General features: G+C 36.6%; 1 protein-coding gene across 3 annotated transcripts in view; it reads right to left on the bottom strand.

Moving 5' to 3' along the window:
* HDX (highly divergent homeobox) overlaps positions 1-8664 on the bottom strand; it is a 161604-nt gene extending 152940 nt beyond the window's left edge. The window contains exon 1 of one of the 3 annotated variants that reach the window (XM_059051263.2): positions 8524-8664. The gene's annotated coding sequence lies outside the window, so the exon portion shown is untranslated. Of the gene's footprint in view, positions 1-7962; positions 7977-8523 lie in introns of those variants that run through there. The other 2 variants (XM_067022828.1, XM_067022829.1) reach the window with 2 other exon arrangements.
* Between the last annotated feature and the right edge of the window lie 5776 nt (positions 8665-14440).

The raw sequence follows: 14440 nt of genomic DNA, 5'->3' as shown, positions 1-14440 counted from the left end.
ACTTAAGAATTCTATATAATTAATGTTCATATTTTCCAGCTACATGAAAGCTAAATATATATTCATAATGACATGGGCACAAATTCCAAGATAATATTATATATAAATTTTCCATATAAATAGATGAAAAGATACATCTACAGTGACATATATCTCTACAGCCACATGTCTAATGTCTAAATTCAAAGATGATGAATGTTCAAAAACAATCACTGGCAAGTAGATATGCTAATCTCAGATTTTTTCATAAATTATAATAATTTGTTAGCTTTTAATGACACTTGCTTTTATCACAAAGTGGTAATGTTAAAATAATAAAATACTTTTAAACTACAAATACCTTATACACTCAGATGTCAAAACTCATAACAAAATAAGAAAGATCAATTTCAAACAGATAATCAGTTGGACAAGAAAAGAATAAACAGGTCCTCAATCGGATAATTGATTTCCTGTTGTCTTTAGCTCTGCTTTCACACAATCCCACATGCATACACTCAAACAGAATAAATGACAATTAATGACCAGTGATATATAGCATCTCCTGATGAGTTAAACACTACCTTGATCCATATATATTTGTGACTAAATTGTTTCTTTTTATATTTCTAGCCCCAAGCAAATCGTACAAGTAAATCATTTCTGTATTTCACTAGTTCATGACAGTGATTCCACTGCCATAAGCACTGACCCCTAACATTCTTCAATCAGCATTCTAATATCTTTAAATATAGGTTGCATTTTAATTTACTATTGAGGGTGGCTCTATAAAATTTCTCATAGCTGCACATTGCAAAAGTGATTGTTAATAAATTACTCATTATATCAAAATAATATATATGTCTCTTTAATTTCACCATACTGTGAATTTATCCTTATTATTTCTCTCTTAACTTTTTTCTATCATCCACACAACTCCCTCCTACTCTATCCTACCTCTTCTCTCACTCCCAGCAAGAATTTCCATTGGTAACTAAAATTTGTTTTTAAAATGTTAAAGCCATATTTATTCCCTTAAACTAGATATTATTTTGGTGTTTTATGAGTCAGATTTACATAGTATATGTTAAAATTTAAGGGTAGTTTTACCTAGAAGCAAAGAGATGGACTATTTGACTCTCATATTTTCCATTCCTGATTTTATTGCAAAAATTTTTGGGGAAAAAGTATATATCCTGTTCTTTGGGAGTTGGAGGAAGATTTCTCAAAGCACCCCATCTGGTGGTAAGTAGGTAACAGTATATAATTTCACACATGTATAGTGTTGAACCAACACACACTCATATCTAATTCATCAAATAGTGGAAGCATAAATTTATCCCTACAAATACTTTTAATAGACTAATGGTTTAAAAGCCTCAGGGAGTGCAACTATAATCTGATAGTCACAGGTAAAGTCTTTTCTTTCTTCTTCCTTTAAAAGAGGGAAAAAAATCAAAAACAAAATCTTTCCTATATTGTCCAAATCCGCCTTTGGGTCTCTGTCTGAGGAACTCTGTCTTAAGGTACTCAACTCATTCCATCAAATGTATTTTAATTGTGATTTATGACTATAAAAGAGAAGTTTTTTCATTATACCTGGTGGAAAGGCTCTGTGTGTAAGTGAACACATGCAGATTGTGGGGTTTTCTTTACAAGATTATCAGTGAAATAAAATCCTCAAATTTAAAATTTTTCATAAAACTTGCAGACCTCTGAGAACACATCTTTGGACCCCTAGGGGTCTGCAGACCTCAGTTTTTAGAGACACCGCCCTATGTTAGGCCTATGACATTAAGATAGAAAACATATGTTATTACCAAATCATAGACTTATATATGTTTGAAGAATGGGATAAACAGTGACCCCTAATGTTTTTGTCAGCACTGCACTTCTCCTGCCTAGTCATGTTTTTCACTTGGATATGAGGCCCAAAAGGAGAGATTGTTACATAACAAATGTGCTTCTGTGTATTTTATCACAATGCTATTCATTGGTGTTAGTCAGATCAGATCTGAACACATGGACTATACTATCCAAGGTTTAATCATGACCATATTCAACAATTGTTATTTTACCACTAATATTTAATTCAGGTAACCAGATAACCATTTGCAAAAATATTCTCAAGGCTATTTAGAAACTGTAGCTTCACTTGTGAATTGTCAGAACACATATTGCTTCAGTATACTTTGCAGTAGTGAGAAGTCGGAGCAAAACTTTTTGCAAAATAATCCTTTCCTCTCCAAGTCACTGCTCTCAAAAGCAGCCAATATATGTGAATTACCACAGATATTTTAATTAATCACTTAAAATTTTATTTATTAAGCATATATTTGTACGTAGAGAGCTATTAATATACTGTGTTCTGAACCTAAGTCTTAAACCAATTTCAAAGGAGTCAAGAGAGTCAAAAGAACAAAGGTGTTTCTCAATAATATCTTTATTACTTCTCTTTAAAGTTGAAGGTTAGGAAGTGGGTGATGAATGGCAGGGATGGTAGTTATTAAAATACTGTTTCCTGAAGAGAACATTAACACAATTTTACCTGCACTTAATACTTTATATTAATATATGGATTTAATAACTTCTTAAAATTTAATTAATAAATAGTATCATAGAATTTTAAAGCTAAAGATATCCTTAGGTATTATGAAGATCATGCCCTCATTTCAAAGTTGAATAAACTGAGGGCCAGAGATGAGATGTATTTCAGAACTTCTTTTATGAAAAATGTCTATGGTGTATTATAAACTCTTTGATGCCTATTCCACTTTATTCAACACCTAGAATAATAAAGAACACAAACTTAATAAATAAGTGCTTCTGAGGATGATATCAACTTAAATATCAACTAAAGGACTACCCTGACTATATTAGTTTGCTAGAGCTGCTATAACAAAGTACCAAAAACATGGTGGCTTAAACAGAAGTTTATTGTCTTGCAGTTCTAAAGACTAGAAGTCTGAGATCAAGGTGTTGGTAGGGTTGGTTCCTTCTGAGGATGAGGGAAGGATGGGTTGTAGGCCTCTCTTGTAAATGTCCATCTTCATGTTTAGATGGCATTCTCCCTGAACACTGACCAATTACTTATCCCAATAACAAGATGAGAGACTGGCTTTCTTTATCAGCCAAAAAGGCCATCAATTCCTGTGCCGACCCTTACCCCGCTGCACCTCGAGGTATCTATATCCTCATTCCTGGAACCTGTGAATATGTTAGACTCCATGGGAAAAGTGAATGAAGGTTGCAGGAGGAATTAAGGCTGCTAATCAGTTGACCTTAAAATAAAGAGATTATCCTAGATTATTTTAGTGGGCCCAGTGTAGTCACAATTATCTTTAAATGTGGAAGATGGAAGCAGAAGAGTGTCACAGTGATGCAATGTGAAAGATGTGATCAGACATTGCTGACTTTGAAGATTAAAGAGGGCCACATGCCAAGGAGTGTGGATAGCCTCTAGAAGCTAGAAAAGATAAGGAAACAGATTCTTCCCTAGAGCTTCCAGAAAGGAAAGCCCTGACGACACTTTGATTTTCACCATGTGAGACCTGTTTCAGACCTCTAACCACCAGAACTGTAAGATAATACACGTGTTGTTTAAAGCCATGTGTTTGTGGTAATTTATTACAGGAGCAAATAGGAAACTAATACAGTCCCTCTTGAAGGTATTAGCAGCAGTGACCCCAATAAATCCATACTCTTCTGTAACACTGTTGACATGTCAAGTAATTAGGATAAATATCATTTTAATGGTAAGGTCATTACTATCAACAAAATAAGTGGGTTCAGTCACTCTTAACAATTTTACCCATCACATAGGTGTAGCTATCTTCTCAAAGAGACAATGTTGACTCCAGAATGGAGCAAAACTGATGTATATTAGCCAGATAATACTTTGATTACATATTACTTTACACATGTGAAAACAAACAAAAGGAAATTCAGAATTTTCTATAACTACCAGCTCTTAAAAAGTTTAAGTTGTAGAGGAATTCATATTTCACTTTGTATCAGTGTTTCTCAGACTCTTAAGTGCATATGAATCACCCAGAGATCTTATTAAAATGCAGATTCTGATTCAGTAGGTCTTGGGTGGAGCCAGAGATTCTGCAGTTTCTAAGAAGTCCCCAGGTGATGCCCATATTGTTACTCCATGGAACATAGTTTGAATTGCAAGGATTTAATAGACACAGATGCAGCAAACCCTACCAGATCAGTAAACTGGCTCCAAATCACAACCAATACTGAGTTCAAAAGTAGTTTCTCTCTACATTAAGTATTACTAGTTGGGAAAAGGCGGGGAAAAAAAGACCTTTAGCATCTCTTAAGCATTCATTGGTGATAAAAGTGAGCCTCTAGGTTCTAATTAAAATGCTTGACTGATTATTTTAATAACTTACATACATATTCAAAAATAACTTCATGTTGTCTTAGAATAGTGGGGATGAGTAAAGGCTGAGCATTCTATACCTAATGTAATACTTCCCATTAATGTAGAATATATTTCTTCTTCCACATTTTACAATTCCTCAGATCTCTTCCAATTGTTTCTCTGTTGAGGAGATTTCAACACAATAAACGATTGGTGGAGAATGGGTCTGAGATAATTACTTTCCTAAATGGCATAGCTATTTCATCCATGAAGCACACTGTAGGTAGACCAAGCTAACCAAGTAAAAAAGTATAATATATAAAGAAATATATTAAAGCAATATATTAGTGTTGGAGAAAACTTATGATCTATCCTTTCACAAAACCCCATGAAGAAACGCTTTCACCATTGCTTGGTACTTGACAATAGAAAAAATAGTGTATGGGTCTACATGCCTTCTTCACCGAAGCCACTGGAGTCAAAACAAGGATCCTTTTCTCTTAAAAGTCATCCTATCTGTTAAAAATTTTCATTTCCACTGATAGAGAAAGGAAAATGTCATAGGCATTACAGACTCACAAAGAGAGTAATTCAGGGAGAAATTTTACACACAAACAAACACAATTTTTGAAAACAAATGAAGAAGGGCCTCATTCTAGCTCTCCAACTTATAACCTAGTAGTTAAGAATGAAGCCTCTAGAATGACACTTGCTTTGAAGTACTGGCTCTGCCACTTACTCCTTGTATGACCCTGGACAAGCACCATGCTTGTCTACCTGAGAAAAGTGCCTACCCAGGGCATGTAAGTCATATGTTTCCATGGCTGTTTTAAGAACCATAAAATAAATTTCCCCCAACCCCAAGGGAAGAGAGGCTAAGAAAATGTTTTCCTCAATTTTTGCCACACTAACAAATAACACATTTAAAGATTCTAAGGATCAACCCAATTGGACATAAGTCTCATATAAAACAACAGGAGATCAAGAAGGTAAGACAGCTCTGCTGTTATAGATTCCTTTACAGATGTCAGATGTAAAGTATAGCATTTGATTGACAATATAATGTCAATTGTTCAGTTGCCATGTACCTAGATCTCTGGTTAATACAGGCAATTTTACTACTAGTTGGCATAAGGATGATTCCATTTGCACAGACAAGTTTCAGTTTATTGTCTTGAAATTTTATGCAGGCTAGAAAGGTCTCAGGGTGTCAGTGACAGTTTCTGAATATACTAACCCCTCCAGTCCCCTTTGTATGCAGAATATATCTCTCTAGAATTTTCATTGCTTACTTCCAAATCACTATGCCTAGATATAGTGTACTCAGTGCAAGTATAAGACACCACCAATTTCATGTTTAGCTAACTGACTCCACTGTAAAATCAAAATCAACAATTCAAATATTTTTATCTTGTTGGGGATTAACTACATAAAATATAATTCCCTCTGGGAATACAATTTTAAAAGCAGAATTAATTAAATATATATATTTAAAATATTCATAGTTTACTTACAATAGTCTATGACAATAATTTTCAAATTTACAGAACATAATACCTTTTTGGACTGCTTTTCATCCATGTTCCTAAACCTCAAACCTTGATGTGATATTGGGATGGTGCCTCAAAGTGAAGCAGCAGTCCAAGTGAAATCTGTATAATGCCTCTCTATTAAACCACAATCACTTTCTTTCAAATAAAACTGAGCTCCATAGAACAATGCAGTTTGAAGCCCAAGGGGTAGGGAAGTGACAACTGATAGATATATTATAAAATAGCAATTATGGCAGCCATCACATGATTAGCTCTGATTCAAGATGAAAACTATCAGTGACAGTCAATGTAAAGCAGCAAATGCAAGACATCCTGCAATAAAAAGAGTGAATAATTAGTGGATTTAAGAGAAGCTGCATAATTAAATGTTATCAAAGAGAAATATAGACAATGGAAAATGTCTTAGTATTTTTCAAACTGAGAAAATTACAGACAGAACCACTTCTGGGATAATGTTCCCTTGGTCTTATTTATGAGGACAGAACATATTTGCAGGCTACCCAATATATAGAGATGTCTGTTTTTCTATATTGCATTTTCTTTGAATCATATTGAGGTTTATTCAATCACTGGAGGGTCCCTTGCTTGATTAATGATGAATAAGTTTTCACACATATACAGTTCTTTCTATAACTGTATTACTTTGTTTCCCAAGAACTTGGAAAACACAGACCATACATAGCTGTAGATATTTCAAGTAGTCATCCAGATGCTTTGGATAAAGAAGTATATGGGAGATGGCATGGTCCCAGCTCTTAAGAACAGGTTTAAAATCCAGTTGAGGAGTCTAGTCTAACACACACATACATACACACACACAATAAAAATTAAAAATAAGAAGACAGTATAAGGCAGGCTATAAGAAACTGACAAATATAAGAACTGATGTAGGAGTTCTAGAAAAGGTGAGCTTAATAATGGTTGGATTAGACTTGGAAGGTACTTACAGAGGTGTGCAACTTAAGTTTAGCTTCCAAAGTGGGTAAGATGTGAATAGGAAAAGAGAGAGCATCTTAGGTGAAGGGAGTGGTAGTGGTACAAGGAGCAAAGTTCTGGAGGTAAATTGTTCTGGCGACATTAGGGGGAGTTGTGCACTGAGAAATAAACTAAGATAAGGTTCCTGTGGTATAATAAAGTCAGATTACAAAGCTCTTTGCAATCCAAGTGTAATGGGTTTGGAACAATCGAAAATAAGAAGCCAATAATATTTTGGTGAAGAAAAATGACTTGATGAAGGAAGTGATCAAGCCATTTGTCTGACCGGATGAATTAGAAGGCTGGCTAGGAGGCTCCTGGCATGACTGGATGGGTGGTAATGAGAGTTTAGACTGTAAAATAAGGGAAAAATGGTAAGAGAGGCTTTCAAAGGAAAACTCACCAGGACTTGATAATCCTTTAACTATAAGAAATGGAGAAAAATCCAGATTCCTCTGTAAAATAGGAGTTCATGATCAGACAGTGGAGCATAAGTATTAACACTACTATACAATTTCTCAGCCAAGGACAGACAGGAAGGACGTTCCTCATGGTAGCCGAGTGATATAGCCCCTCCCAATGAAGGGGAGTTGTACAGGATGTCTCAAAATAGGATTTGACCTTGGTTCTAACAGAGACACAGAGGAAGAAGGAAGGACTTAGCGTCAAACCTGAAACCGAGACCAAAGCTTTAAAAGAAACCTTTCCAAGAAGGAAAAAAAAAAAAAAAAAAAAAGACAAGAAAGGAAAATTTTTTACTCTGAGTCTCTCCAAAGAGTTTGTTTCAAAAATCACTGAGCGGCAGGCCAAATCAGAGTTCCTTGAAGACTAAAAGTTGGATTCACTAGAATAATCAGTGTTTCTATTCTCCAAATGGTTTCTCATCTCAATAATTTCTATTCCAAACTCCTATCTGAGTTCTTTCCATTATTCTAAACCTGATAACTGTAGATTAAGAATTTGCCTTCTTAAATTTTTCAGGCCCACTCTGGGGCTGCATATGGTCATTAGGCCAGATTCAAAGTAACTGGCAGATTCTTTCCATCAACTAGAGCTTGAAACATCACAAGGCCAACTTACCAACCCTTCGCATATTCTGCCCCAGACAGGCCTCAGCCCAACCCCCTCCAGCGAAACGGAAAAGGCGCATGCGCAAACGCAAACTCCACGCCTATACTCCTCGCCACGAACTCCGCCCTACCACCCCCATCTCCCCGCAGAGGTTGTTATTGCGCAGGCGCAGCACCTCCAGCGCGTTTGAGTAGGGCTGTGAGAAATCTGCAGTCCAGTGAAATCTAGAAGTGTTAGAATTCACTCCCCCTCCTTTCTTCGGAGGCAGAGGCGCCACTTCCTCCTACTCAGGGGCCAGAAGCGCATTCCAAACGTCGCACTCTCTCGGAGCAAGGTCCTTCGCTCTCTGCCAGTGTCTACTGTATCCCTATTCTCATTTCGTTTTTAATCTCACGCTGCCGCCAGGCTTCACTCGGAGGATAGAGGCAGTTGGCTCCCCCAAAGCCGCACCAGTTTGTTGGCAGCCTCTTTAGGCCTCTGCACCTCCGTGCCCCCCACTGCACAGAGCATTAGCTAGGTGCCTTGCTCGCCCTCATTCGCCCTTCACACCTACCCATGCTGGGTGCTTACCTCGGGCGTGGTGCGGTGACGGGAGGGATCAGAGGATCCCAGATCAAGCCAGGGCTGGGGCAGGCGTATTCAGCGAGATTTTTCCTGGGTCTCCACTGCCTCCTCAGACAATGAAATCAGCGTGTCCGATCATCAATTCTCATCATGATCGTGACGTCACAAAAGACAGCGGCCAATGGGAGCCGAGATCAGCTCCGGACAGTCCCTGGCCTCAGCCCAGAACCCAAGAGTGGGGAGGGGGGAGGAGAAATAGCTGCCTGCCGTGGAGCTGCCTCTTCCCCGTGCATATCAGCTGCATCCAAAGCCAGGCCTCTCTGTACCTCTCCCTTCCTGAGTAGAAATGAACGTCCAGCATCTTTGTGAATATAGTAGTTATATGCCAGCCATTTGAGCAGGTGCTGCCTGGTCTTCCGACTTAAGATTCGCTTGCAGCAGAATTGTTGCACGCTGCCAAAATCAAATGATCACATACAGAAATATAGTTTTTTTGTTGTCAGTGTTCAATTGACAAATGTATATTCAGTGTTACGGAAATCATGAAGGTGTCCATTGAGCCTTTAGAATTTGTTGATAAGAGTGAGTGTACTGTTTTATGTCTCCAGTTGACTCTGGCGACTGAAGAAATTTAAATTATTGCTTCTGTTCACCTAACCTTAATATCTGTTCTGCTGGAAGTTACTTGAGTAATCACCATTACACCATTACAGGAAAAAAAACCCAAGCCATATGTTACATCAGTTAACACACTTGATACACTCCCAAAATATGTTGGATGTCATGAGAGATGTAGAATTCATTGGTCCTCTGCTATTATAGAACTTATAAAATCATTCAGAAGATGTGACTAGCACATATTAAACTTTCACAACGATATAATAAAGTACGTGATCATGTGCTCAGTCATGTAGTCATAAACTACAGACAAGAGTTACATCGTTAATGATTGAAAACATCAGTGAGGTGAGGATAGCTGGGAAACATTCTATGTTGTAATTGAAATTTGAGCTATTTCTTGAATGATGGATAAGAGAGGATGGAAAACACTGTCTTAAAGAGGAAGAAATGGACAAAAGTAGGAAAGTATATATATATATATATATATATATATATATATATATATATATATATATATATATATAGTTGAGGACTAGTGGGAGATAGGATAGACTGATACTAAAAGCCTTTGAAAGTAGGCAGAGAACTTTGATTTTATTAAAAACCACCAAAGGCCTTAGGGCAGGGTACATCAGACCTCTCTAGTCGATTATTTATAGAGCAGCTTGAGTGTTTTTTTTTTTTTTAAACAGAAGTCAGATCATGCCCAGCTCCAGATTATTCAATGGCTTCCATTCACATATACTACAAAATACAAATTAGCCCCAAGGTCTTAAATGATCTGGCTTTTCCCATCTCTCTCACCTAATTTCGTGCCACTCTGACAGTAACTCACTTTCCAATCACACCAGCCTTTTCTCCATTTCTCAAACAAATTAAATTCATGACCACATCAGGGCCCTTGCACTATTGTTCCCTCTGATCTTTGTAAGATTCAGTTCCTCACTTGATTCACATCTCTCCTCAAATATAACCTCTTTAAAATATATCAATTTAATGTAACTTCTTTAAAAAGTAACTTCTTTAATTTTTTTAATGTTTCCAGAATTGCTCCTTTATTTTGACAGAGTCTTAACATACTGAGGAAATAGGCTTGTTGATGCCCCAGAGGACAAATAGGAAAATACAACCCATTAGAAATATCTTAAATAACAAGTAACAGATATGTTTTTCCCACATGAGAAAAAAATATTCTATCTGATTCTTTTTGTCTTAACTAACTGTTCGTAGTGTCAAACGGCTACAGAGACAACCTCTTGGATATATTTTCATACTAACCCCATGCTTATGAAATCAATCTTATGGATTTAATTCACTGACCAGCTAATTTTTACTCTTTTCCTGAATTCATCTGAAGAAAAGAATGCCATTCCAAAGAATAGCACAGCTGATTTTTTGCAGACCATTTATATCTTAAAAAAATTAAACACCTTTATCGAAGTATAATTGCTTTACAATGGTGTGTTAGTTTCTGCTTTATAACAAAGTGAATTAGCTATACATATACATATATGCCCATATCTCTTCCCTCTTGCATCTCCCTCCCTCCCTCCATTCCTATCCCACCCCTCCAGGTGGTCACAAAGCACCGAGCTGATCTCCCTGTGCTATGTGGCTGCTTCCCATTATCTATCTATTTTACATTTGGTAGTATATATAAGTCCATGCCAATCTCTCACTTCGTCCCAGCTTACCCTTCCCCCTCCCCGTGTCATCCAGTCCATTCTCTACCTCTGTGTCTTTATTCCTGTCCTGCCCCTAGGTTCTTCCGAACCTTTTTTTTTTTAGATTCCATATATATGTGTTAGCATACAGTATTTGTTTTTCTCTTTCTGACTTACTTCGCTCTGTATGACAGACTCTAGGTCCATCCACCTCACTACAAATAACTCAATTTCATTTCTTTTTATGGCTGAGTAATATTCCATTGTATATATGTGCCACATCTTCTTTACCCATTCATCTATCGATGGACACATATGTTGCTTCCATGTCCTGCGTATTGTAAATAGAGCTGCAATGAACATTGTGGTACATGACTCTTTTTGAATTATGGTTTTCTCAGGGTGTATGCTCAGTAGTGGGATTGCTGGGTCGTATGGTAGTTCTATTTTGAGTTTTTTAAGGAAACTCTACACTGTTCTTCATAGTGGCTGTACCAACTAACATGCCCACCAACAGTGAAAGAGGGTTCCCTCTTCTCCACACCCTCTCCAGCATTTATGGTTTGCAGATTAAAAAGTAACTTCTTTAAAACTTAAAGAGGTTACACAGTAACCATATTTCAAATTGTGATCCTCTCAACGCTCCCTATACCTACTTATACCCTTCACTTTTTAATATTTCCTTATAGCACTTATTACTAATATACTCTATATTTTTAGTTATTGAAAATATAAGGTCCATGAAAGTGGGCTTTTCTGTCTGTTTTATTATTATATACCTGGCATCTAGAATAGTCCTGGACACAAAGTAGACAAATCAGTAAGCACGTTTTGAATGAATGACTGAAAAAAATTTTTTCAAGAGGTTGGTCAGTCATCAATTTGCAGTTTGAATCAGATTGAGGATAGGCTGTAGTGAGAGAGGTCTGTTAGATAATTGTAGTAGTAATTCAGGTTCTAGATGACGTGTTGAGATCAGGATGTTAAGAGAATAAATAAAGAGAAATAATTGAAGTTGAGACATTTCAAAGAAGGAATGATAAGTGTGAAAGTGAAGAATTCAGAGATGACCAACGTATGATGGATTAACATATTCATTAAGTACCTACTGCATACCTTGAACTGAGGTGATCTGACAGAAAAAGAAGGGCAGCTTCCTTACCCTTGAAAAATGTGTAGCCCAAATGACAAGAGAAGACACATATGAAACCAGAGTACAAAAAGAGGTAATTAAATTCATCTATTGATCATTCTTCTTTTCCCCTCACACTCCATATTCAAGCCACCAGTATGCTGTACCTTTAAAAATATGCTCCAAAGATGAGCACTCCTCACTTCCACCATTACTACTACAACAGTCACTTCTAGCTCAAACCAATACAAAAGCATCGTACATGATTACCTATCATCTTCTATTGTCCTTCTTTAATATTGATACTTATTTTTAACATCAGTTAAAATATTCTTTACAAAGTTGAATCAGATCATATCATTCCCCAGCTTAAAGCCCTCCAAATGTTTCCCATTAGATTAATGATAAAGTTCTAAATCCTTGTTATGCCTTATTTTCCACCACTTTTTTCTGCCCTAGTTCACTATGTTACACTGGCCTTTGCCTCCACCCCACTTCCCTCTTTCTGGAAAGCCAGTTCCATCATTATAGATGTTACAATTGTGCCTTCTTTGAAAACTCTTTCCTCAGATCTCCACATAGCACACTTCAATTTAAAATAGCATACCCTCTATGACATAACTCACAGCAAGATCCTTTTTGACCCACCTCCTAGGGAAATGGAAATAAAAACAAAAATAAACAAATGGGACCTAATGAAACTTAAAAGCTTTTGCACAGCAAAGGAAACCATAAACGAGATGAAAAGACAACCCTCAGAATGGGAGAAAATATTTGCAAATGAAGCAACTGACAAATGATTAATCTCCAAAATTTCAAGCAGTTCATGCAGCTCAATAACAAAAAAACAAACAACCCAATCCAAAAATGGGCAAAAGCCCTAACTAGACATTTCTCCAAAGAAGATATACAGATTGCCAAAAAACACATGAAAGGATGCTCAACATCACTAATCATTAGAGAAATGCAAATCAAAACAACAATGACAACAACAATGAGGTATCAACTCACAACAGTCAGAATGGCCATCATCAAAAAATCTACAAACAATAAATTTTGGAGAGGGTGTGGAGAAAAGGGAACCCCCTTGCACTGTTCGTGGACATGTAAGTTGATGCAACCACTATGGAGAACAGTATGAAGGTTCCTTAAAAAACTCAAAATAGAACTACCATATGACACAGAAATCCCACTACTGGGCATATACCCTGAGGAAACCATAATTCAAAAAGAGTCTTGTACCACAATGTTCATTGCAGCTCTATTTACAATACCCAGGACATGGAAGAAACCTAAGTGCCATCAACAGATGAATGGATAAAGAAGATGTGGCACATATATACAATGGAATATTACTCAGCCATAAAAAGAAATGAAATTGAGTTATTTGTAGTGAGGTGGATGGACCTAGAGTCTGTCATACAGAGCGAAGTAAGTCAGAAAGAGAAAAACAAATACTGTATGCTAACACATATATATGCAATCTAAAAAAAAAAAAAAGGTTCGGAAGAACCTAGGGGCAGGACAGGAATAAAGACACAGAGGTAGAGAATGGACTGGATGACACGGGGAAGGGGAATGGTAAGCTGGGATGAAGTGAGAGAGTGGCATGCACTTACATACACTACCGAATGTAAAATAGATAGATAGTGGGAAGCAGCCACATAACACAGGGAGATCAGCTTGGTGCTTTGTGTCCACCTAGAAGTATTCGAGGGAGACACAAGAGGGAGGGGATATAGGGATAAATGTGTATGTATAGCTGATTTACTGTGTTATAAAGCAGAAACTAGCACAACATTGTAAAGCAATTATACTCCAATAAAGATGTTAATAAATAAATAAATAAAATAACATCCCCACATCACTCTCTATCTCCTCTATCCTCCTGCTGTGCTTTTTTCTTACATCACTGTAGGAAATCTTATAATTTGCTTACTTTCTCCTTTTGCTTTTCCCCAAAGGGGTAGGGATTTTATCTTTTTTATTTACTGTTATAGCTCCAGTACCCAGAACCATACCTGGGATGTAGTAGGCACTCAATGAGCCTTTTATTTTTCAATGAATGGATGTAGGAAAGCATAGATTGTATGCTGTAATCTATGCTAGAGCAATAAATATTCAGAAATCAGAGATGTCTCTAGTATCATGGCTTAAGTATATATACCTACCCTGTTCACAATATATTAATTAACTCCATGTTTTTTGAATTTTTAGGTGAAAACAATCTGGGAGGAATAATTAAAGCATATATATTAACGAAGATTTCAAAGATTGCAAAAGACTCAACATACAAATGGAACAAGATCAAGTTTAACAGGGCCCAACAGTAAGTCTTATATTTGTGTTTACAAAAATCAGTTGCAGAAGTACAGGATGGGCAATAAATACCTAAAGTGGGAAATAATTTATTTCATAATTTTATAAATTCAATATGAGCTAGTATACCATAGATGTTAAGCAAGATAATTGAGACAAACTGCATTAAGAAAAAGCATCTAAAGCA

This window comes from Kogia breviceps, chromosome X (assembly GCF_026419965.1).
Source record: "Kogia breviceps isolate mKogBre1 chromosome X, mKogBre1 haplotype 1, whole genome shotgun sequence".
NCBI classification, from domain to species: domain Eukaryota; kingdom Metazoa; phylum Chordata; class Mammalia; order Artiodactyla; family Physeteridae; genus Kogia; species Kogia breviceps.
This window is presented reverse-complemented; position numbering and strand designations above follow the sequence as displayed.